This window comes from Callithrix jacchus, chromosome 14, assembly GCF_049354715.1.
Source record: "Callithrix jacchus isolate 240 chromosome 14, calJac240_pri, whole genome shotgun sequence".
In the NCBI taxonomy this organism is placed as follows: domain Eukaryota; kingdom Metazoa; phylum Chordata; class Mammalia; order Primates; family Cebidae; genus Callithrix; species Callithrix jacchus.
In genome coordinates this window covers 103,728,213-103,754,271 of record NC_133515.1, presented here as the reverse complement: position 1 = coordinate 103,754,271, position 26,059 = coordinate 103,728,213, and the positions used below count along the sequence as shown (strand labels likewise).

Genomic DNA, 26,059 nt, shown 5'->3' with positions numbered 1-26,059 from the left:
AAAGGACTTGATGGGGGAAAAACATGGGGGAAATTACATACAAAATTTAGAAAGGCAAACTAGGTGGGCGTGACAGCACACATCTGTAATCCCAGCTACTTGGGAGGCTGAGGCAGGAGGACCACTTGTCCAGGAGTTTGAGACCAACATGGGCAACATAGTGAGACCTCATCTCTTAAAAAAAATTTCTTTGGAAAGGTAATTAATCTACCAATTCTAAAGTAACTGTATAAACTATGCTTACCACTCAGTTATAGTTCATATTTTAAATTTTCATTCACTAAAAAATGTTAACATTTTATGACATTCATTTGGAAAGCATTCTTGCATGCCTCCATTTACCTCCACAGCAAGAAAAATTTAAATTGACAAGGCAAAAGCTTCTATTCCAAGAGTAAATCTTCCTCAGAGATTTTTCAAACAAATGGAATATTAACACTTCATACTAAAATGAAAGTAACTCTGCATTAAAATCTCCATTTACACACAGGACAAGAGAAATCTTTCTTTGAAGCAACATTACGACTTGACATTAATAAAAGAACAAAATCCTTGCTTCCCTCCATCTTCCCCAAAAGTTCTCTCCAAGAGATGGAATGATGTGAAGATTAAATAATCTGGAAAGTTTATAAATATTTTCCTATAATATGCCCCCCTAGGCCGGGTGCGGTGGCTCAAGCCTGTAATCCCAGCACTTTGGGAGGCCGAGGCGGGTGGATCACGAGGTCAAGAGATCGAGACCATCCTGGTCAACATGGTGAAACCCCGTCTCTACTAAAAGATACAAAAAATTAGCTGGGCATGGTGGCGCGTGCCTGTAATCCCAGCTACTCGGGAGGCTGAGGCAGGAGAATTGCCTGAACCCAGGAGGCGGAGGTTGCAGTGAGCCGAGATCGCGCCATTGCACTCCAGCCTGGGTAGCAAGAGCGAAACTCCGTTTCAAACAAACAAAAAAAATTCCCCCCTAGTGTAGAATCAGAGAGCTTTTTCAGCATTTGGAACATTTTTAACATTTGCTCAACTCAACCATTTTGTTTTTAAAACCATTTTTTTAAAGACCAAACAAACACTATTGCAATTAGGCACTATTATTTTATGTAGCATCAATTTTTAATAATACTATGACACTTTAATGTAGGTTGGTAATATATACATTTATAAACTTACATTTTTACTTGAGGCATGTTTTTAATTTTTACAATCAAAATTTGTTCTATTTAGTATCACCTTTTAAGAAAAAAATTCTGAATTGTTTTCAGATACCAGGATTTTAAGTATACCAAATTAATGCTGAGATCCAGTTACTGGGGAAGCTGGGTTAGCTCAGGACTTGATTGAAAGCCTATGGCTGTGACCTTCCTTGTTATGCAGTTTCAAATAAACCTTCATAATTTTTTTTTTAAGTGTCTGTGATTTCAACTGTGATTATTATTTTCTTTTTGACAGAGAATCTCGCTCTTGTTGCCCAGGCTGGAGTGCAAGGGCATGATCTTGGCTTACCGCAACCTCCGTCTCCCAGGCTCAAGCAATTCTCCTGCCACAGCCTCCCAAGTAGCTGAGATTACAGGCATGCACCACCATGCCCGGCTAATTTTTGTGTATTTTTAGTAGAGACACGGTTTCTCCATGTTGGTCAGACTGGTTTCAAACTCCCAACCTCAGGTGATCCATCCGCCTCGACCTCCCAAAGTGCTGGGATTACAGGTGTGAACCACCACACCCGGCCCTGTGATTATTTTCTTTAAATGAAACTAATCCCAGCTACTCGGGAGGATGAAATGGGAAGATCACTTGAGTCCAGAAATTCAAGAGCAGCCCGGGCAACATAACAAGACCCATCTCAGTTTTTAAAAAATGATACTAAAACTTAGATAAAGAAATGGTAGAAAGAAATATAAATACATTCAGGAAAAGCCTACAACCAAAATTTCACCCAACTATATAGAAATGACAGCAGAACATTTGAAAATGAGAGCCCCACTGAGACTAAACAAAACACTACCACCACCAACAAAATATTCAAGGACCAGAAAGAAAAATGCCAAGCAATGGGTCAAAGTCACACAGGTCTATTGGATTTCAGGTCAGAAAGCAGCAAGATCAATGACTGCTGATCAAAAGGGCCTAAATGAGGTGAGGAACTAAAACCAAACTTATTACTAGAAAACCAGCACCTGAGGTGAAAATCATCACTCCTAAAATATGACACCGGAGGGAAAAACGACACTATCTATTGCCCAAGTTTCATATGAATCTGCATAACTAGACAGGTCAGACACAACTTTCGATCAAGACTTCGGCTATGCCCCCAGCTAGCCCAGTTACATCTCTAAGGTTACCAGCTGAGAAATGTGAATTAGCTCCAATGCAGGAACTAACTTAGGTGGTCTATATGCAAAAAGTTGACACAAGAGAAAGGCAGAGAGAAAAATGTGTTATCCTACTGTTTTTGAAAAAAACTTGTGTAAGCCAACACCCAGTTTTCCCTACAATAATTATTATGGAGGAAAATATACAGACATAAAATGGTCTATTTTTCTAACTTTTCCTCAACACAGAGACTTATACTTCAGTTGTCCAGAAACGAAATATTGAACTTGATTTCACTTGCACTATACACTGCTTCTTAATATCTAAATGTTGTTAAATATCCAAATAAAATGCTTCAAAAAATAAAAGGAGATTAGAAATACTTTACCAACCTGGAAAGTCTAAATCGATAAGCAATATGATGGAGATGATCTCTTAGGAATTTCAGTTGTTACGTGAGTCACAAATTATCCTTCAGCTAAAAATTTTATACATTTATGAGTTGTCAGCATATAGGTAGTATTTAAAGCTATAAAAATGGTTAAGATCACCAGAGGAGTGACTACAGATAAACAGAAAAGAATCAAGGGCAGAGTCCTGGGATACATCACTATTAGGAAGACAATGGAGAAGAGGGGAGTAAACAGGAACCACCATTTTTTGAGGAGGAACATCGAGACCATCATGGCATCTTTTTTTTTAAATATATATATATATTTTTTTTATTATTGCATTTTAGGTTTTGGGGTACATATGAAGAACATGCAAGATTGTCGCATAGGTACACACATGGCAGTGTGATTTGCTGCCTTCCTCCCCATCACCTATATCTGGCATTTCTCCCCATGCTATCTCTCCCTAACTCCCCACCCCCCGCTGTCACTCCCGTATTTCCCCCAGACCGACCCCAGTGTGTGATGCTCTCCTCCCTGTGTCCATGTGTTCTCATTGTTCAACACCAGCCTATGAGTGAGAACATGCAGTGTTTGATTTTCTGTTCTTGTGTCAGTTTGCTGAGAATGATCGTTTCCAGGTTCATCCATGACCCTACAAAGGACACGAACTCATCGTTTTTGATGGCTGCATAATATTCCATGGTGTATATGTGTCACATTTTCCCTGTCCAGTCTATCATCGATGGGCATTTGGATTGGTTCCAGGTCTTTGCTATCGTAAACTGTGCTGCAATGAACATTCGTGTGCACGTGTCCTTATAGTCGAACGATTTATAATCCTTTGGATATATACCCAGTGAACGGGATTGCTGGGTCAAATGGAATTTCTATTTCTAGGTCCTTGAGGAATCACCACAGTCTTCCACAATCGAACTAATTTACACTCCCACCAACAGTGTAAAAGTGTTCCTATTTCTCCACATCCTCTCCAGCATCTGTTGTCTCCAGATTTTTTAATGATCGCCATTCTAACTGGCGTGAGATGGTATCTCAATGTAGTTTTGATTTGCATCTCTCTAATGACCAGCAATAACGAGCATTTTTTCATATGTTTGTTTGCCTCATGTATATCTTCTTTTGTAAAGTGTCTGTTCATATCCTTGGCCCACTTTTGAATGGGCTTGTTTTTTTTCTTGTAAATCTTTTCTAGTTCTTTGTAGATTCTGGGTTATCAGCCCTTTGTCAGATGGGTAGGCTCCAAAAATTTTTTCCCATTCTGTTGATTGCTGATTCACTCTAACAACTGTTTCTTCTGCTGTGCAGAAGCTGTGGAGTTGATTAGGTGTCATTTGTCTATTTTGGCTTTTGTTGCCAATGCTTTTGGTATTTTGGTCATGAAGTCCTTGCCTATGTCCTGAACGGTTTTGACTAGATTTTCTTCGAGGGTTTTTATGGTGTTAGGTCTTATGTTTAAGTCTTTAATCCATCTGGAGTTAATTTTAGTGTAAGGTGTCAGGAAGGGGTCCAGTTTCTGCTTTCTGCACATGGCTAGCCAGTTTTCCCAACACCATTTATTAAACAGGGAATCCTTTCCCCATTGCTTGTTTTTCTCAGGTTTGTCAAAGATTAGATGGTTGTAGATGTGTTGTGTTGCCTCTGAGGCCTCTGTTCTATTCCATTGGTCTATAACTCTGTTTTGGTACCAGTACCATGCTGTTTTGATTACTGTAGCCTTGTGGTACAGTTTGAAGTCCAGTAGTGTGATGCCTCCCATTTTGTTCTTTTTGCTTAGAATTGACTTGGCTATGTGGGCTGTCTTTTGGTTACATATGAAGTTTAAGGTGGTTTTTTCCAGTTCTGTGAAGGTCATTGGCAGCTTGATGGGGATAGCGTTGAATCTGTAGATTACTTGGGCAGTACGGCCATTTTCACGATATTGATTCTTCCTAACCATGAACATGGAATGTTTCTCCATCTGTTTGTGTCCTCTCTTATTTCGTTGAGCAGTGGTTTGTAGTTCTCCTTGAAGAGGTCCCTTACGTTCCTTGTTAGTTGTATTCCTAGGTATTTTATTCTCTTTGTAGCAATTGTGAATGGCAGTTCATTCTTGATTTGGCTCTCTTTAAGTCTGTTATTGGTGTATAGGAATATTTTTGAGTTTTAGACATTAAGTTTGTATCCTGAGACTTTGCTGAAGTTGCTTATCAGTTTCAGGAGATTTTGGGCTGAGACGATGGGGTCTTAAAAGCCAGATGAAGATTGCAGGAAGAGGGAGAGAATGACAGAAAAATGATAGACTAATGAACGATACTTAGCAACTCAGAGGTTAGCAGTAACTTTTCTAAGGGCTATTTGGATTACAAGTTTATTATTCCCAAATCACTATTCACCACTTTCTTAGTACTACTATTTTAAATACTGCATTTAAAAAACAACCTCCACATTCACAGACCATAAATAATAACTAGCATTCAGCATGACCAAAAATTATGTATCTTGCTCTTTACAGCCTACTTACCAAAAACTTTAAATTATACAGGTTAATACAGCATATATTATTAACGGGGACCTTTCTTGATTACTTTACACCATGTATTGTACAAAGCACTATACGTGCACTTAACATTTTATTCCTCACGCACGTAAGTTAATACTATTGTCATACCTATATTAGTAGGCACAGAAACTGAAGCTTAAAGAGGTTAAAAAATGTGCCCAAGCCAATATAGCTTATATGTAACAGAATTAAAATGTCATGATGCTCTTACAATATTGAACTTAAAGTTAATAAAATAATAAACTTAATAAATTAGTAATTCCTCTAAAAGAATACTAAATAACAAACATGTTTTAAAGTCAAGACAACCAAAGAAAACAGTTGGTTGCAGAGCATAGGAAACATATTTCTGTGTATCTGCTGTACAGATGAGTTACCAGGAAACTTACTTAAACGAAGTTGTAACGCATTTCCTCTGTTTGCTATTTCAATTCCAAACACAAACACATAACTAAAAATAGTTGATATGGTTTGGATTTTCATGTCTCTGCCAAATCTCCAGTCGAACCGTAACCCTCAATGTTGGAGAAGGAGCTTGGTGGAGGTGACTGGATCATGGGGGCAGGCTTTTCCCTGTTCTCATGATAGTGAGTACTCATGAGATCTCGTTTAGAAGCGTGTAGCACCTCCCTCTTCTCCCACTTCCTCCTTCTCCGGCCACATAAGATGTACCTGCTTCGCCTTCACCTTCTGTCATGATTATAAGTTTCCTGAGGCCTCCCCAGCCATGCTTCCTGTAGAGCCTAAGGAACTTGAGTCAATTAAACCTCTTTTCTTTAGAAATTACCCAGTTTCAAGGTAATAAGCCAACAAATACACAGATGTGTTTTATAAAGAGATAATAAAGTACAGGAAGTCTACAAGTTAAGAAACCTGGCTTATATCATCACAGTTCTGCCACTTAGAGGCAACTTAATTGAGGACTGGTAAGTCAACTTAATTGAGGATTGAGAATCTAGCAACTCAGGTTAGCAGTAACTTTGAGAAGAACTTTTTTAATAGAGGAAAAGATAAAATTGTGTGACCCTACACAAGTAATTTTACCTAATTTCTAGAGCCCTCATTTGTAAAACAGCTGATAGCCCATAAAATCATTCTGGTGAGCAGTTCTTTAAAAATTGACTATTTTAATAGTTAAAGGAAGGCCTGGCAAAGGAAAAGACACTTTCCTGGGGAAAAAGACAGGAGCACCAGGAATGTTACTACTTTTCTTTGCGCCTCAGGCTCCAATGTGGCTCAGCATCTCAAGATAGGACCGGTATTATTAATTTTTCCTTTTAGCCTCACATGCCAATATGGCTTGGCACAAGTATGCTTCCTGATTTTGACTTTTAAAAATTTCGAGTTTAATATTTTGTTCATCATGAGTTTTTGCATTAATTTTTAAATTATTACAATAAAATATTTATCTTGATTACTGTGGCTCTTTAGGGTTCCCCCATAAATTTTGTTCTAAGTGCCTGAATGGCTTCACCCTAGCTTCAGCCCTGGTCCTAAAAAGAGAACGAACCTTTATAATGAGAGAGGTATTAACTATAGCATATTTTGCTTTTAAAAGAATGTGCAACAAATCACATTACTGATTTGATCAAAGTTTTAGAAGAAGAATTAGAAAAATCAAGCATAAAGTTGGTAACTGTTCTAATGGTGATAGTGCTGCTGTGCTGACGATAATAAAGCAGCTGCTGTTTGCAGAGTGCTTAGACAGGCATGATGCCACTTTGTGCAACATCTTCTTATTTAATTTTCCTAGTAGACTGTGGAAGTAGGTGTTAATATCACCAAATTTTTTAGTTGAGGAAATTGGGCTTGGAGAACTTAAACAATTTCCCAGAACTGCACAGCTAAGAAGCAGTAGGGCTAGTTTTGGGCCCAATGCTGCTTCCAGCAATTATTGGTATTCTTTAAACTAAATTCTAATTTTTTTCTTCTAAAATATTAAGTCAATGGGAAGATATGAATCAAAGTACTATTCATAATGTAATAGATTGTTTAGAAACACATGAATAAAATTAAGATCAAATTATGCTTGTATTATTAGATTTTTCTTTTTGAGATGGAGTCTTGCTCTGTTGCCCAGGCTGGAGTATAGTGACATGATGTCAGTTCACCACAACGTCTGTCTCCCGGGTTCAAGTGACTCTTGTGCCTCAGCTTCCAGAGGAGCTGGGACTACAGGCACATGCCACCATGCCCAGCTACTTTTTGTATTTTTAGTAGAGATGGGGTTTCAAACTCCTGAACTCAGGTGATCCACCCGCCTAGGCCTCCCTTAGTGCTAGGATTACAGGTGTGAGCCATTGCGCCCCAACTGTATTACTTGGTTTCTTATGGTTTATAAATCAACAATTTTATCTTTTCCGCTATTAAAAAAAGTTTTTCTCCTAAAAAAAAAAAATACAATGTTACCTGAAACTCCCTATAAAACAGAAAATCAGCAAGTTAAAGAGCTCTCTGTTATAAAGTATTAGAAAAAGTAATGCATCATCTGTCTGAATCTTCTTCTTAATTATTTGTAACTTGCACAGTTAAATGTCATATATAGACTTTAGGGTAAAAAAAAAATCTAATTCGGGACATACAAGAAAAATACCCCCAAAAAGCCCTGCTGGTTTTATGTTTTATTAATTTTCCTATTCTGTGCTCATGGTACACAGAGTAATTATATGGGTTCAATATTTTGATATTCATAGTATCGTTCTGCAGCAGTAATCTAAATACACCGCTGGCAGGATCTGTTTATACAGTGCTCCATCCGAGATACTCCAGGGAAGACCAGATTACCTTAAGAGAAGGCCTGGCGTGGTGGCTCACACCTGTAACCTCAACAATTTGGAAGGCTGAGGTGGGTGGATCACCTGAGGCCAGGAGTTCAAGACCAGCCTGGCCAACATGGTGAAATCCCGTCTCTACTAAAAATATAAAAATTAGTTAGGTGTGGTGGTGCACGCCTGTAATTCCAGGTACTCGGAAGGCTGGGGCAGGCCAATTGCTTGAATCCAGGAGGCGGAGATTGCAGTGAGCTGAGATCACGCCACTACACTCCACCCTGGGCGACAGAGAGAGATTCCATCTCAAAAAAAAAAAAAGAGAGAAAACCAGGGGTCTCAAAGCAGAATAACCTATACTTCATGGACATTTTGGAGCTGAAGGGGCAAGATAGTGGGAGGAACAAGTTTTCCTGCAAAGTCTATCTAGTAACTAAGAATGCTGGAGATGACAATGGCCAACTAAATTACAAACCAGCATTTGCCTGTAATATATTTGTGGATACAATTAAGTAGATAGATATGTAAGTTGCTCTGAATATAAAGCTATTCCACTGTTTTCTAAATTTTGAAAAGATTCAACAAACAGATAAAGTTTTGTTTATTAGAAGGTAAAACAATTTGGTCATAGTCACACTTAATGACAAAAAAGAGTCTTCCAAACCCGTTTCCAGGCAATTGTCAATGAAATAAACAAAACCTTCTTTTTCATTTTATAACAAGAAGTCTGTTCATATGGTTTCTACCTCCCAGAACCTCAATATAGAAAATCATTTTTCTACAACTGTGATGTTAAATTTCAGCTTCACCTGCAAACAATATCGGTCAATAAATGTTAGCTATTATTACCACCATTTTCAATATCACCTAACTACACACTATGCATTTAAAGATTATATAATTTAGTACATGGAGAGTTGAAAAGTTTTTTAACTTTAATGTCTAAACCTATTAGCACGTTTTTGAAACTAACAGAACCAAAAACAGTTCCATCACTAACATAATGTGTTTGTTTGTTTGAGACGGAGTTTCCCGCTTGTTACCCAGGCTGGAGTGCAATGGCGCGATCTCGGCTCACCGCAACCTCCGCCTCCTGGGTTCAGGCAATTCTCCTGCCTCAGCCTCCTGAGTAGCTGGGACTACAGGCACGCGCCACCATGCCCAGCTAATTTTTTGTATATTTTTTAGTAGAGACGGGGTTTCACCATGTTGACCCCATTATGTTGAACACATTATGTTAGTGATGGAACTGTTTTTGGTTCTGTTAGTTTCAAAAACGTGCTAATAGGTTTAGACATTAAAGTTAAAAAACTTTTCAACTCTCCATGTACTAAATTATATAATCTTTAAATGCATAGTGTGTAGTTAGGTGATATTGAAAATGGTGGTAATAATAGCTAACATTTATTGACCGATATTGTTTGCAGGTGAAGCTGAAATTTAACATCACAGTTGTAGAAAAATGATTTTCTATATTGAGGTTCTGGGAGGTGGAAACCATATGGACAGACTTCTTGTTATAAAATGAAAAAGAAGGTTCTGTTTATTTCATTGACAATTGCCTGGAAACAGGTTTGGAAGACTCTTTTTTGTCATTAAGTGTGACTATGACCAAATTGTTTTACCTTCTAATAAACAAAACTTTATCTGTTTGTTGAATCTTTTCAAAATTTAGAAAACAGTGGAATAGCTTTATATTCAGAGCAACTTACATATCTATCTACTTAATTGTATCCACAATCTCTTGACCTTGTGATCCACCCGCCTTGGCCTCCCAAAGTGCTGGGATTACAGGCTTGAGCCACCGCACCTGGCCACATATGAAATTTTTGAATGGAAAGTAACAAATACAGTAACTAAATACCATGATAAAATTATATGGTTTATTCTTTTCTTCTAAATTTTTTGTGGTGCAATTTTATAACTCATAATAAAATATAGTAAAATCTAAGTGAACAAGATCTAAGGTATTATAGAAGACAGTCTTAATAAATTTAGACTTTTTAAAAAATTACTCATTATCCATAGCTCCATATCTCTACTGAAACAGATCCTATTTTAAATCCCAATACATTTCACTATTTGTTGCCTCCTACAAGTCATATGTTGTTTTTTTTCTCAGTCTCTTCTCTGAACTGGGATCTTTACAGAGATTAATAGATTAAGTTGAGAAAAACTGACTTTTTTTCCCATCCAAGAACAAGGTAGGTCTCTTCATCTATTTAAAATTTCTATTTCTTTGAGCAAAGTGTTATTTTACATCTATTCTAAATATTTCCTGTTAAGTCTACTGCTAAGTATTTTACCTTTATGTAGCTGTTACCACATTATATTAGGTTGGCCATGTGGAGGACACAGAGCTCTCTGAGTACTTTTTATGAACAAAATTTTTTCATATTTCTGATAGAAATGTTTGAAACATCCCATTTCTTTCTAATTAATGATGTTTAAACATAAGTAACTAAAAGCAAATGTAATTTCCCTAAAACTCTGTTACAAACTTATCCAGAAAAATAAAAACTTCATGAAAAACATAAGTGGTGGTGATGGTGATTAGAAGGTTAGGATGAGGCGACATTCTGGAAAATTCTGTTTCTTGACCCGGCTGCCGATTATATGGGTTCTCAGATAGTAAAAATTTATCAGGCTGCATACATACAATATATATACTTTTCTGTGAGCATATATAGAGATATATATTTACAGAGAATGTTTTGGATGCATTGAGTAATAATGAACTTATTGCAAGATAAAAATAGCACAGGAGGCCAGGCACAGTGGCCTGTGGTCCCAGCACTTTGGGAGGTCATGGCAGGCAGATCACCTGAGGTCAGGAGTTTGAGACCAGCCTGGCCAACATGGTGAAACCCCGGATCTACTAAAAATACAAAAATTAGCCAGGCACGATGGTGTACGCCTACAGTCCCAGCTACTCAGGTAGCTGAGGCAGGAGCATCACTTGAGCCTGGGAGGCAGACGTTACAGTGAACCAAGATCATGCCACTGCACTCCAGCCTGAGTGACAGAGCAAGACTCTATCACAAAAACAAAAAACAAAACAAAACAAAACAAAAATATCACAGGAGCAAATGAACTTGAAAACCTGTTTGCCATCATTGTGCTTAGGCATTTTCACATACCTTATCTAATATATTGTATCTCCTTAATCAGGGAGGACATATGAGCATGAAACTCATCTTCCAGTAGGCTACATTTCACTTCAAAGTTTTTTTATTACAGAGATTTATCCTCTAAATACTTTTAAAGCTCATTTGTATTCAAAGTGCTCGGAGGGAGTGGGGGGGGCGGGTAATGAGAAGCCACATGACAGTATACTTTGGATCCCATCTTTCATGTAACAGAAAAGATGTTTCTTATAACCTTTAAAAACAAAAGTCAGCAATTTTGAGTGAGGAGAGCTGCCCTGCTGGAGAATCTGAGATGGAATTAAAGGAATTTCAAACACAAAACTATCTTTCCCTACTGTCAGAATTTGATATATCACTATAGTTATTATAAATATGTTTTAAAACTACAGAGATTTAAACATCTCATTTCATATTCCACATTAAAAAAATCACTGGAAATATCCCAGCATCAAATCATTACACCCACAGACATAATCTTCAATTTTCCAGTCAAATATTAATCAAATCTAAACAATGAACTTTTTAAGGCACAACCAAGTACTCTTATAAACCAAGTTCACATGAAAAATAAAAGGGCAAAAATGTGTTTCCACAGATCACATCAGAAAATTAACATTTACTGAGTGCACACTAAGTGTAAAAGAAAGTCACTTTCTCATTTAGTTCTTATAAAAGCCCCACTCAAAGAAAAAAATGGAGAAGTGCTTTGAGGCAGAGTCACTCAGGTATACAGCAGAGGCAGAAGCTGCAACCAGAAACAGATCTTTCTGCTGCTATTCATACAGCTACAACTAAGAACTATGAAAGAAGAAACAGTTGTTCATGGTTGTTAGCACACACTCTTCTCTTTTCATCTTCTAAGTACATTTGCAACTATGTAGAATGAGTAGCCAACCTAATTTTCATGGAAAAGTTAAAATATTCTTCTCAATGGAAACTAGAGAAGCAAGACACAATTCATCCTTACCCAGGAAGCAACAGTTCTCCCATGCCTCTCAGGAAACTTTGTAAAACACTTTTTAAAAATTAGAAAACATTTTAACAACCTTTTAAGTATCTATCTTGTTCTCTTTTGTCCACTGTATGGGCATTCCCCTATAAATAAATAAAATATAAATATAAAGAATGATGAGCAAGTCTTGGAAAGGGAATCTAATTCACAATTTTTGGGGTCTATTTCATATTTTGGTAACCTATAAATTTTTATTTGGCAGAGAAAAGGTCCCACTGCTGAAAAAATTTCAAAATTAATATGTAATTCTAGAGTTTCTAAAGGCTAATTACCAACTAGACCATTCATCCATAACTCTGCATATTGCTCCTTCATTTCTGGCAGTAACAGCATCTTAAGTAGGAATAATTACTTATCAATCAATTTAGATACACACTAGTAACTATGGTTTAAAAGAAACAGAAAATTGCTCAAAGACACTGAGCCTAAATTGCCCTTAACGGCAACTCACAAATAGCCATAATTTTTCCTACACTCAGAATGGAAAAGGCAACAAAAGCAACACAAAGCTAGACCTTATTCTTTGAACGATCTTCTAGGCTTAATAACTCTATTTCTACAAAATAGTACACTGTGATCTAGCACCCTTATTTGCAAGTATCCACCAGATACCCAACAGACCCAAAAAGTCTCCTAAGTTGAGTGAACCTACTCAATGAGTGTCAAATGATCTACTAAGGTGCAAAAAAAAGTTATATAATTGGTGAGCAGAATTAGAAACTGAGTATAGTGATTTAGTAACTACAGCCACTAACATATTATACTTCTTCCATCTGTATCTATACCTCCTTGTGAAATTTCAGGAGGAAAGAAAGAAACTTAATCTTCAAACCACTGCAACATTAAGCCAAAATTGTAAAAAGCAATATGCATATGTCATTTGGTAGAAAAAGTCTGTACCATTAGTAAAATAAAGTTATAGTTATAAAAAAAACTTATGTTTATAGAATTATACTTTAAAAATTCCTGTTTTATGTATATTTTTAAATGTACATGTTTTAACCCTATAGTCCATGTATACAAATTGTAAATAAAATATATCTATTTGAGATATTCTCAAAAATTTTTCAATGATGAAATATAAGATTAAAACTTTGGAGATCATAAATTCCTTAAAGGTAAGGAATTTTTTTATCTTCCTTAAAGGTTAAAACTTATATTCTATACTCCAAGCATAGTGCATATACCCAAAAAACTACAGTGTAAATACTTAGCCAGCATCTCAGTATCAACATAACCAAAATTTTCTCTTTCAAATCTTACCCACTCTGCTGGGCATGGTGGTGGCTCATGCCTGTAATCCCAGCACTTTGGAGGGCCAAGGTGGGTGGATCACCTGACATCAAGAGTTCCAGACCTTGATGGTCAGCAGTGGCTGATATGGTGAAACCACGTCTCTACTACAAATATAAAAAATTAGCCAGGTGAGGTGGCAGGCACCTAATCCCAGCTACTTGGAAGGCTGAGGGAGGAGAATCACTTGAACCTGGGAGGCAGAGGTTGCAGTGAGCCAAGACTGTGCCATTGCACTCCAGCCTGGGCAACAAGAGTGAAACTCCTTCTAAAAAAAAAAAAATCTTACCTACTCTACATCTAATAAATAGTGCCATTCTATGTAAGTCAGGTTCAGAATTCCTTTCCCTTGTCCCTTACTTCAAGTCATTCCCTCTGTACTGCTGATACATCTCAGGTCTCACAGTTGGCTCCCTTCTCCACTTCATTCTCCATTATGTTTTCAGATTCTCATTATTTCTAACCTACTAACTAGTTGCCTCTAATCTCCCTCTGCTCCAGTACATCTCCATTATACTGCTGAGTCATCTTTTTGAAATATAAAGCTGTACATTTCATGCTCTTCTTAATATTCAAGTTTTTTTGTTTTTTTGGGTTTTTTTTGAGACAGTCTCGCTCTGTCACCCAGGCTGGAATGCAGTGGTACAATCTGGCTCACTGCAACCTCCACCTCCCGGGTTCAAGTGATTCTCTTGCCTCAGCCTCCCAAGTTGTTGGGATTACAGGCACCCTTAATATTATTCCATACCTTTCAAATGCCTAGAAAATCAAGTCTAAACTAGCATCTGGAATACTCTGCCATATCAATCATCTCCAATCTGACTTCTTACTATTCGCCACCATTCTTTAACATTTTTTCGAGATTTGTATCGTCCAACATAGAAGGCACTAGTTACATGTGGCTATGTGGTTAGCCTGAACTGAGATGCTCTGGTAAATGTAAAATGCACATTGGATTTCAAAGACTCAGAACTAATAAACAAGAATGTGAAATAACTCTTTCAATAACTCATTAATAATTTTAGAATACTGATTACATGTTAAAATAATACTTTGTTATATTGGCTTAAATGAAATTTGTATTGAAATTAATTTCATCTGTTTTTTAAAATGAGGCTCCTGAAAACTTTTAAAGTATATATATGGTTCCCATTATATAGCTACTGAACAGTATCCTCTGGAAAGTTTGAACCAATCAAACTCTCATCTTTCCCTTTGATTTTTCTACTTCCAAAACTTTCCTCACAGTTTTTCACCACAGAACATTCAACATTCATTCATTTGCTGAGGGGCAGCCATGTAACATGACTGAGTGCTAAGCATTAAAATAAAAAAGTTCTTCAGTCATCTCTACTTCTTCAAATTTTTATCTATTTTTCAAAGACCAGCTCAAATGAAACTTATTTCTGTAAAATATTTCTTCAGGATCCTTCAGGATAAAAATTTCTCCTTCCCAACTCCTACATATTACACCTTCGTCAAAGATGTCACTTCGTCCTCATAAAAGTTATTTTTGTACACATCTTATCTATTAGCTGTAAATTCCTCAAGTGCAGAATTCTTCAAATCTTGCTTCTTACTTCACTGAGAACTTGCACAATCCTTCATTACCAAATCCATACACGTTCCTGCATCTGTGCCCACACATTTTACATTCTTTCCTGCTATTATGGATGTACAGTCCTCACTACAGCTAATCCCTCCACCCACACACTAAATCTCCCATTCCCTCTTGCTCATTAACACCTCAACAGCAATTCTGTCTCCCCACCTCCCATGATCTCTTCGTTTTTTCTCCCTGCCTTCTCTCTCTACTTGATTATTGCCATTGGCATGGAAACATGTCGTTATTTCTCTTATCCTTAAGAAAATATCTTGATCCCACCTCCCATACAACTGCCATTTGATTTCAACCTTTTTCTTTACAGAAAAATTTCCTGGAAGAGATACCTATTCTGGCTGTCTTTTGTTTTTCTCCTCCCATTCCCTTTACAATTCACTCCAATTGGTTCTCCCCCTACTAACAACAATCATTACATTACCTAAACCTTTCTTTCCAAGCTTATCGGTAACCTACATGTTGCTGATCCAATGGTCATGTCTCAGTTCACATCTTACTTGACCTATGAACATCTTTAGACAGTCCTTCACTATTTACTTTTTGAAAACTTTTTCTACTTTGCTTTGAGGAAAACCCATTTAAATGGTTTATCACGTATTTCTCTGGTTGCCCTTTCTCAGTATCCTTTGCTGGTTTTCTCCTGTCTTGGGGCCTCTTCTCTCTTAAATTCACTCACTCCTTGGAACTCCATCTTGTGTCTTTAAATACATGTTGATGGCTCCTAAATTCATTATCTCTATTCTAACTAAAATCCTGAATTCAAGACCTATGTATCTATTTGCCTATTCATCAGCTTTTTCTGAATGTCTGGTAAGTATTTCAAACAACAATGTCCAAAACTATGCCCTACACCTTTTCCTACTACAACCACTTCCTTCAGTCTTTCACATTTCTGTTCGTGGCAATTCCATCCTTGCAAATACTCAGGCCAATAATGTTAGTATTCAAGTTTGACTGCTTTTATTCTCAAGAGCCCAAATCCTAACATCTACAAATTTGGTCAGGACTGCCTTCAAAATGAATCCAGAACTCCACCAGATTTCACCACCTCTACAAATCCCCAACATTTTGCTGGGATCATTGCAAATGTCTACCATTAGGTCTTCTTGCTTCCAACTTTGCCCCCTCTCTTCTTAGATTATTTTCAATGGAACAGAGAATGATGTTGTCTCCTCTGTTCAAAACCTTTAATGGCTGTAAAGCACAATTCCCAGCCTCTATCATCTGCCCACATCCACACAGCTAACTCTCCAACTTCACCTCCCATTATTTTCCATCTCATTCACTGTGCTTCAGCCACACTAGTCTTCTAAAGGTTTCAAAAAAACAAAAGGTGCCCTACACAAGGAGTGAGTAGGAATGGGTAGAAAGGTAGCTCAGTGGCAGACAAGGTACTAACAAGGAGGGAAAACTGAGCAGTACTTACAGGGCTGTGAGACTGACTAAATATGAGGAATTCAGCCAGTTAATTAACTATGTAATAACTGGACCAGGCTCATACTACTGACAGAGTAAATACAAATATGGGGGAGGAGGGATAAGCGCACTACAATGGACTCAGGATTCTGGGCTGGAACTTGAGGTTATCAATATGAATTAACAGATTTCAATATATAAAGAAGGAGACAGGTGGCCAGGTACTGTGGCTCAGGCCTGTAATCCCAACACTTTGGGAGGCTGAGGAAGGCGGAACAACCAAGGTCAGGAGTTCGAGACCAGCCTGGCCAGCATAGTGAAACCCTCCCTGTCTCTACTAAAAATACAAAAATTAGCTGGGCAAGGTGGCACAAGCTTGTAGTCCCAACTACTTGGATACTGAGACAGGAGAATTGCTTGAACCCAGGAGGCAGAGGTTGCAGTGAGCCGACATCATGCCACTGCACTCCGGCCTGGGCAACAGAGCAAAACGCTGTCTCAAAAATAAAAAAGTTAAAAAAAATAAAGATGGCGTCCAGGCACAGTGGCTCACGCCTGTAATTCCAGCACTTTGGGAGGTCGAGGTGGGCCAATCACAAGGTCAGGAGTTCAAGACCAGCCTGTCCAATAAGGTGAAACCCCCATCTACTAAATATACAAAAATTAGCCGGGCGTGGTGGTGTGCGCCTGTAGTCCCAGCTACTTAGGAGGCTGAGGCCAAAGAATCGCTTGAACCTGGGAGGAGGAGTTTGCAGTGAGCTGAGATCACCCCTGCACTCCAGCCTGGGCAACAGAGTGAGACTTCATCACAGAAAAAAAAAATGGATACTGAAATATAGATGTAAATAAATGTCTCTGTGTGTGTGTGTGTGTGTGTAACACACACACATGCACGTGCTTCCTGTATGTGACCACTGAAAGAGTCTGGTGTATAATAGATATGCCCATAGCAATGAGCTCATCTACCACTCAGATCTTGGTTTTGAAATACTACTCTTCACTAAAAGGAACTAGGGCTCCTTGGAGAAATGGCTGATTCTAAGGCTGGGGTAGGAAAATTATAAGATGAGCTTGCAGCATCTTGTGCCAAAAAGCAAAGTAGTGCGCAGGTGATAAAATGGCACAGAGCTATACATATACAATGTATTAATATCAATGTCCTGGTTTTGAGAATAAACTGTAGTTATATAAGATATAAACACTAATGGGAAATGGTACACTGGATCATTCTGTGGGGGTTTTTGAAAACTTCCTGTGAATTTATAATTATTTCAGGACAAAAGTTTAAAAATAAGTAAAGAAGTGTGAAGGGGCTGATGATGACCTGTCAAGAGGACATATAAGCCAATATGAAAGGGTTCCCATTGGCAAATCCGGAAAAATTTCTACAAAATAAATGGCTTGCAATCATCAAAGCTATCAAGAGCATCAGAGTCAAGAAAGACTGGGAGCTGTTCCAGATTGAAGGAGATTAGAAATCCATGAGAGCTGGATGAATATATGATCTTGGGTCAAATTCTTTCTCTGTGAAGAACATTGTTTGGACACTTGACAAATCAAATTTTTTGTGTATGCAATAAGTTTATAAAAATTGTTTCAAAATAAGAAGTTTTTTAAAAACCACAACAGGCATGTTCCCGACTCAGGGACTTTGGACTACTTCCTTCTACCAAAAATGCTCACACACTCATGTATCTGCACTGCTAGCTCTCCACCAAATCTTTACTTAAAAGTCAGCTTTTCTGGGAGAACTTATTATAATATCTAAACTTTCTACATTCTATATTTCACATTCTCTTTGTTTTACCTTCTTTCTCCTTATCACTTATCCCTATTTTAAACAATTAAATTATCATCTAGCTCCTTAGTAAAATCCAAACTGATAGGCAGGGAAATTTTATCTGTTTTGTTCACTGCCTAAACCAGTGCTTGGCATGCTGTAGATACTAAACATTCATTAAATCACTGAATTAAAGGGATTTAAGATACAACTGCAAAATAAGTTCACTTTCTCAATCAAAGCAAAGGAATACTGAAACAGGTAAAAGAACTCTGCTGTTAACTTGATAGCTCTGGGATATCATTTCAACAAATATGTCTACAGCATAAATAAATGAGCTAATGTCCTTGCCCCTAAGGAGCTTAGTGAACAAACCTATTTCCATAAGCAAGCAAAGCCATAATACTGCAGCCAGCTAATACAGCAAGAAAATACCTACCAACACCATGTGGGAAGGACAGTATAAACAATCCAAATGCTGACAGACAGGAATTAACTATAGCAGGCTTGCTTGAAAAATATGGGAAGATACAGAGAGCAGGTTTTCTTGGGGGCAAAAAAGAAAAACATCAAACTCATATTCTAATGAAGTCAGTGGTAGAAACCAACAGACATATATAACTGAGGTCTCGATATTTTATTACCACGTTTCCTTGAAAAACACCAAAGCTATAATTAAACTAACAACAATGGATTCAATTAGTTTACACTATTATAAAATGTACTGATTGGTTTGTACTTTTGAAAAAAGTATAATTCAAAAATCTAAAGACAATCTTATGGTTTCTACACATGAAGTAGTCAAATCAGTAGCATCCCACTTTTATAAATGCTTTTTTCTCCTGTGTACAAGGCAATGAAGCTGACCTTCCTTTCTTGCATAATTGTTACCAAAATGACAGAAAACATTATCTTAAAGAAACTTCTAAATAACAAACATATCTGAATCTAAACCAACACTTCTGAAAATGAAACATATGAAAAAGACTGTATACAGTTAGCCCTCCATATCCGTGGGTTCTGCATCCATGGATTCAACCAATCGGAAGTGAAAATATTCTGGAAAAAAACCCAACAGATTGTTGCATCTGCACTGAACACAGAGACATCTTTCCTTGTCATTAGTCCCTAAACAATACAATATAACAATGATCAGTATAGTCTTTACACTGTATTAGGCATTATAAGTAATCTAGAAATGATTTAAAGTATACGGGAGGATGAACACAGGTTATGTGCAAACACTACACCATTTTATATAAGGGTCTTGAGCACTGATGGATTTTGTTATCCTCTAGAGGTCCTAGAACCAGTCTCCCACAGACATCGAGGAATGACTTTATGTATGCACGTGTGTGCGTATGCAGTATACGGAAAATAAAGACGGTTTGATTTAATTGAGCTTACACACATGACTCCCACCCATCTTACAACCTAACTAGTTATTTGATAATGACTGATATTCAAATTTGTAAATTAAATTCCAATTTTCAATAGGAACAGTATTGTAAATTAGGGTTCTGTACCTAGAAACTTATTTCAGTCCCTATCTCCATCAAAAAATTGTTTTAAAAAAATCACAAAAATAAGAGTATATGAGATATAAAAATGTGGTTTTACATTCCTAAGTATAAAACCAATCAATTACTGCATTATGTCAGCCAGGTTTGGTGGCTTATGCCTGTAATCCCAGCGCTTTGGGAAGCTAAGGTGGGCAGACCACTTGAGCTCAGGAGTTCAAAACCAGTCTGGGAAACCTGATAAAACCCTGTCTCTACAATATACATATAAATTAGCCAGGCATGGTGGCATATGCCTGTAGTCCCAGCTACTCAGGAAGCTGATGTGGGAAGACAGGTTGAGCCCTGGAGGCAAAGGTTGGAGTGAGCCAAGACTGGGTCACAGCACTCCAGCCTGGGCAACAGAGCCAGACCCTGTCTCAAAAACAAACAAAATTATTTGAGAGATTTCTATGAATTGACTGAACTAATTATAAAATTATGTAAGTTAAGTCAAACCAACATGGCCTAAGGATACTTTCTTTTCTTGGTAAACATCCCTGTAAAAAATATTGCACATTTCATTTCTCTTTCTAATTTAGCCCATGTTATGGTAATCTGATCTTAAAGTTTGCTGAGTTTTTTAAGGGAAGTAACTTGACTGTATTTGTGTTACCTGGTGATGGCACTGATTACAACCTCAGGATACTAAATGAGTTCTGGCCATTACTGTAAAGTCTTGTTTACAATTTTTTTTAAAAAGTTAAAGTGCAATTGGGTTCAAAAGTCAAGCAGTTTTAAATGGGTGATTCCTACAATTAACATGCCTAATCACATGGCTTAGAAGTAATGAAAGATACTGCCACATTATTGTGACATGTACTACAATACTGAGAGAATTATGGGGGTACACAAGTCACTGACTCTTAGATAAATTCTGACTATGAATGGCAAATAACCAGATTGCATAAGTCACCAAACTTCAAACATGATCATCACAGAATATTCTATTTTTGCTAATTCCTGAGAATGCAAAACAGCATTTTATATCCTGGATTGCTCAACATTACAACTTGCTACAAATCCATGCTCTGCAAAATTCATAAAAATATAAGCTCAATTGAAGAATCACAAGTTGTATTATAATAGACACTTACTGACCACAACAGTGATTTACAATTTTCAGTTACACTAAATTACTTAATTTTCCAGAATCTTGATCCATATAAATGATACAGATTTATTCTCATGTACTCTTATTCTTAGAATAAACAAAGCAAGGCAGATTTCACCTCTGTGAGAAAAATGCATCTACGATTCAAATTTCATTTGGGACAATAGTTTTGCCCCATATTTGAGCCACATCCTAGATTTTACCTACATCCTAGATTTTACCAACAATATAGATGACATTTTAATCTCTAACTTACTTCTCCAACTCTCAACTAGCTATGAATACAGCCTGAGAATAACTGGAATACATCAAGCCCCTGAAATTCTACTATCTAGTACACTGAAACACTTTTTTTAAAAAATATTTTTTTAGGCAATCCTAAGAGATTTTTATCTCTACCACTGATAGACTCATTTGTTGCAAGCCAGTATATCAATGAGGAAAATCTTTAAAAGCCAAACGAATTTATTTTTAAAAATCAACAAGTACTGGAGAGCCCCCAAAGCAATAAAGATTTGAAACCAAAATCCTTGAGTTGGGGGGGTAAGGGGTAGAGAAAGAAGTGAACCTGAAGTTGACTACAAAGATACCACTCTGAAGCTGAGAGAAGCTGAAGAGAGCTTGCAGCATTCTTACAGAGTTGGGAACACAAAAATTAAAAGTTCTGGACTCACAAAGAAGCAACAGTCCAGGGTTTTTAATTGAGTCTACTGAAGAGCTATACCACAGAAGTAATAAGGAAAATTCAGAACTAGACCAACCCTCAAAAGATTGAAAATCTGCCTCAGATCGGTTCAATGACTGAATAGATTAAGGTGGTCTGCCTCAACCATAACTGACTGCCAGAAGAAAATGTAAATCCTCTCAAGAGAAAATTACCTAATTCTAAGCAATTTTTTTCACACACAATGTCCAGCAGTCAAACATTAGCAGTCATACCAGATGATACAACTAAAGTATCATAAAATCGAGAGAAAACACACACACACAAAACCTTACTCCTACAGGAAATCCAGAAACTTATCAGAAACTTCAAAATCACTGCTATTCAAATGTTTGGGATATAAAGATGGGGAATTTCAACAGAGAACCTGAAGAATATCCAGAATTATCTAGAAAGGCTATTAATATGCCCCTCCCTCTTCTAACTACAAATATGTATAATGATGATTTTTCTTCATTTACTTCAACAAAGACATGTCATAACTGATCACATAAAGAAGCAGATGAGAAACCAGCTGTCATTTACTACTAAAGTCATACACTAAAAAGATTTCCAAAATTACAGAGCAATGCCACTCCTCTCACTAAACTTTTTGTATTGAAAAATGTATTTTTTATTAAGTACTATGTAGATGAACATATGTCTTTATTATAGTTATTCTCAATAAATTAACAAATTCATATTTAAAATTTTTCTCAGTCTTTAGTGTATACTTTAATATATTCTTTTTAATTCTAAGCTTCTTTTTAAAAAGGAGCTTTATTAAGGTAAAACTAACATACAATAAACAGTACACATTTAAAGTATATAATTTGTAAGTTCTGTCAATATGTATCTACCCATAACACCATCATCAAAAGTCACTATAATGAACACATCCATCAACCCACAAAATGTCCTGTACTCTCCTGCCCCTCTTCAAAGGCCACTACTGTCTCCAGGAAACAAATGATTTGTTTTCCTACCACTATAAACTAGTTTGAAGTTTCTAAAATTATATGTAAATGAAATCAAATAGTATGTACTCTTTATTGGACTGGTTCTTTCATTCAGTATAATTCTGAGATTCATCTTTTTTCTGCCTTTGTTATTGCTGAGAATAGATGTTCTCGAGTTATATTGGGGTCACGTCCCTAAAACTTGCATACAGATGTTTTAGCAGCTTTATAATTGCCAAAAACTTGGAGGCGACCAATATGTGCTTCAATAGGTGAAAGATAAACTGTGGTATATGGAATATTATTCAGCAATAAAAAGATCTGAATCATACAGCCACAAAAAAGATACAAATGAAACTTAAATGCCTATTTCTATGTGAAAGAAACCATTACGAAACGCCTAGACAGTGGACAATTCCATTTATATGACATTCTGGAAAACCAAAATTAAAGATAGCAAAAAGCTCAGTGGTTAAAGGGAACAAGAAAAAAAAGGAAGGAGGAATGATGAAGTGGAGCACAGGGAAGTTTCAGGACAGTAAAACCCTTTTGTATGATACTGTAATAGTGGATACTTGATGTTAGACATCTGTCAAAACCCAAACAAATGTACAACACAGAAAGAACCCTAAAGAAAACTATGTACTTTAGTTAATAGTAATAATGTATGAACATTGGTTCATTAACTGTATGTAACAAGTGTACCACACTAATGTAGAATGTTAATAACAGAAACTGAAGGGGATGGGGTAGGTGTGATGCAGGATCTCTGTACCAACTGCTCAATTTTTTGTAAACCTAAAACTGTTCTAGTCTATTAACTAAAGACAAATTAAAACTAACAAAGAAAGACTCTGACCAGCAGTGAATAAATGTAACAACTTTACTCTCTTCTACAACAGATGCTACCATCTTTAAAGTATTTGGGGGTTTTATAATAATAAAACAATCTTTCATCTTTTTAAATCCTGAGCATTATTTTTGTCATTTGCATTTCTTTGGTAACTTGTCTAAATCCATGTTCCTATTGATATTTGAGGTTTTATGATGAACTTGTATAACCTCTTTATGTTAAGAATGTTAGTGCCTTGTTTGCCTTTTTTGGGTATTTTCCTCAGTTTTTTCCTCTGTTTTAACTTCTCTTTTATAGTTTTGCTCACTTTCAGTAAATAAAAACTACATTATGATATGACTGTTTTCCTATCAATTATGTTTACATTAGGTGGAAATTTGTATCATTTCGTTTTGTTTGTGGTTTCTCATCTTACCTTTATCCTCTTTAACTTTCTGGAGTTTATCTTGGTGTATATTATAAAGAGAGAAAATAACTTAATTTTTCCTCTCAAATATTTAAACAACTTTTTAAAGCATTTTTTTTACAAATGTAAATTTTTACTTTGTCCTTATTGTAAAAACATATAACACTAACCAAAGAAATGTCAGAAGTACAGGAAAAAATTACAGCATTTCTGCATAAATATTTATTTATAACATTCTTTGATATTCAGATGTAAAGAAAGTGACTCAAAAATCCTTTGGTAGGGGTAATGAATAAACAATTTATCCAAACAATGGAATATTAAAAGCTATTAAAAATAAGGTAGATTTTTAAAACTACCTTCATATTATTAATAGACTGCTAATAAAATGATAAGTAATTATATCTATAAAATATTTATATTTATAATTAATATATTTTAAATATATAGTATATATTAATCATTTAATATAAATATATATTTAAACATATATGTGATAATGTGATGGTTAATATTTATAATTAGCATATACTAATATAATAATTTAATTATATTAATATATTCTATATTTTAAAACTATTTAATATAGAAATATGATAAGGATATACTGTTGAATGAATAAAGCATTTATAATGACACCAGGAAAAGCACCTGCAGTCAACAATTTGTGTTTCACAGTAATAGTACTGTTCTCCTCATAGTCGAATGTGGCAACCAAAAACAGTACTACCAGTGTCTTCCAATTTGCTGCTCTCTTTATACCAATTTTGACTGACATATGTGTTCTGTCTGTATGTTCTTTAAAGAAATTGACTTTGTGCATGCTGTCTAGTTACTATTATTCACTAAACACAGTTTTAAGGTGTTTAAAATACTGTAAGAATAGTTTAGAACTTCATTTACCACTACATTTATTAGTACTAACATATTACAATTCCCAACATTTATCATATTTACATAAGTAAGGTTTCATACACGCAAAATCCAGTAAGTTTAGGAAAAAAACAAACTGTACATATCCTCACATTTGCTTTTCATAGTTCCTTTTAGAACACTGTTGAATTCAACTTACACAAGCTACAAAGCTATATATCATAACTAAATGTGGCTAGTATCCTAGCACCCGTGATTCACTGTTTTGCATTTGCCACTAAAGATGTTCTTCAAATAGCTAAACCATATTGTGGTATGCGATAAAACCAGGCAAATATGATGCTTAAATATAGATGTCCTTGAAAATTTATTCATCTCTTTAAATGGCATATCCAAAAACTTTCTCCTGTGAAAAGAGCAGCAAAAAGGAAAAATGTATATTACAAATGAGACTATAATCCCTAAAGGAATATGTCCAAAAAGCTGAATTATTATATTAAAATGTCATACATATTCTTATCCATAAGCAAAACCTATGAAAATGAAAAATCCGGCCGGGCGCAGTGGCTCAAGCCTGTAATCCCAGCACTTTGGGAGGCCGAGGCAGGTGGATCACGAGGTCAAGAGATCGAGACCATCCTGGTCAACATAGTGAAACCCCGTCTCTACTAAAAATACAAAAAATTAGCTGGGCATAGTGGCGCGTACCTGTAATCCCAGCTACTCAGGAGGCTGAGACAGGAGAATTGGCTTGAACTCAGGAGGCGGAGGTTGCAGTGAGCTGAGATCGCGCCATTGCACTCCAGCCTGAGTAACAAGAGTGAAACTCCGTCTCAAAAAAAAAAGAAAAGAAAAGAAAAAATCCAATTATCTAAATTCAATTTGTCAAACATGTATCTATATGTCAGACACAATGATATAAACTGAGAATAAAAATGTCACTAAAATTACTTTATATCCTTTCTCAATGCAGAAAAAATCTAAGACAAGTAATCAAGGCATGGTCCTTGCACTCAAGTGGGTTATACTCTAGTATAAGACATAAACTTAAAACAAATAATTACCAAAAAAAGTAAAACAATTATACTGAAGTTAGAGATATACCCCTGTAATCTATATTACAAGACAAACAGTACCATTACACACAATACAATGTCCAGTAACAGCGGAATGGTTAAGCAATTATAATCACTGAATTCAACACTGTAGTGTATGCTTTAAAGTTTTGTTTTGTTTTTAACAGTATCATATAGAATCCCTTATGTTACAATGTTAAGGGAACAAAATGGAA

At 36.2% G+C, this 26,059-nt stretch overlaps 1 protein-coding gene across 14 annotated transcripts in view; it reads right to left on the bottom strand.

Moving 5' to 3' along the window:
* Window positions 1-26,059, bottom strand: part of ROCK2 (Rho associated coiled-coil containing protein kinase 2) — a 154,760-nt gene that overhangs the window by 102,093 nt on the left and 26,608 nt on the right. The window lies entirely within an intron of this gene.